Source organism: Geospiza fortis, unplaced genomic scaffold (assembly GCF_000277835.1).
Source record: "Geospiza fortis unplaced genomic scaffold, GeoFor_1.0 scaffold10, whole genome shotgun sequence".
In the NCBI taxonomy this organism is placed as follows: domain Eukaryota; kingdom Metazoa; phylum Chordata; class Aves; order Passeriformes; family Thraupidae; genus Geospiza; species Geospiza fortis.
Genome location: NW_005054326.1, coordinates 6,030,555 through 6,031,599, shown reverse-complemented (window position 1 = coordinate 6,031,599; position 1,045 = coordinate 6,030,555). Strand labels below are relative to the sequence as shown.

Below are 1,045 nucleotides of genomic sequence, written 5' to 3'. Positions count from 1 at the left end.
GAATCTTTAAAAAGCTGGAATTTAGCTAAAGCACAGCTTTTGCTGGGTTATCACTTTTGGTGGCACCTCTGCACCTGTACATCTCCTGTACATCTCTTTCCTCTCAGTTATTATTTGATGTGAGCATCTGTGTGGCTGAGTCCCATGGATTGGGAAAGGAGGGGAAAAACAGTTCTTGGAGTGGGGGCAGTGACAGCTGAAAGACTGATGATCCACTGGGAATTTTTCTGAAGAGCTGGTAATTGAAGGATGATTCCAAAATCACCAAAGCACTTGTTAAGAACATGACCTGACAAAGACAACAGATTTACTGGTATTTGAGCCTCCCAGTACAGAAAATGCCGTAAGTTTCTTAATTTAAAAGTAATCAATTGTTGTGACAGTAACATTGAACAATATTATAGCTATTTGCAAAAATGTGAATTGGGTCTAAGTCAATATTGGAAAATTAGGGAGGGCCTTCCCCCAGTCTAGGTTAGATGAACTTTGCATTTGAGGAAGGCAGGACAGCGCATCACCTGCTTCAAAACAAATCTGACCTCATTTTGTGGTGCAAGTGAGAAGTCAGGAGAATCTCCTGGCCCTTACCCAGCAGATGGAGAGGTGGGGAATACATAAAACCCACATTAAGTTGGCTTTTGCAAATGCAGAAAATGCATTTGGAACTTCCCTGCAGTCATGAAGCTGTAGAAATCTGAAGTTCATCTAAATTTCCACTGAATTTTATTTTTAGCATCCTGATAGATATTTAACAGGAAAGCACAGGAGCTGGAAGCAGCAGTGACACAGAGCTGATACTGTGGCACTGCACTTGCACAGAAGGGCAGAGATGAGCCTGGCCACTCCCTCTGCCCACTGACAGCTGGGGATTTCTGTCTCCTGCTTCCAAATGTGCTCTGCTGGAGTTGGGGTGGTATTTGGGCTGGTCTCCCCATCACTGTGCTGATACAGAAGGCATGAAGGACAGGGCAATGCTTCCTCAGCAGTTAAGATGGTAATAGCTCAACTGCCAAGGTTATTTATGCCTTTTAGTCCTGCCTTTGCA

General features: G+C 43.8%; 1 protein-coding gene across 1 annotated transcript in view; it reads left to right on the top strand.

Annotated features, from left to right (window-relative positions):
- Positions 1–1,045, top strand: part of DENND5B (DENN domain containing 5B) — a 60,971-nt gene that overhangs the window by 5,333 nt on the left and 54,593 nt on the right. The gene's annotated exons all lie outside the window — the stretch shown is intronic.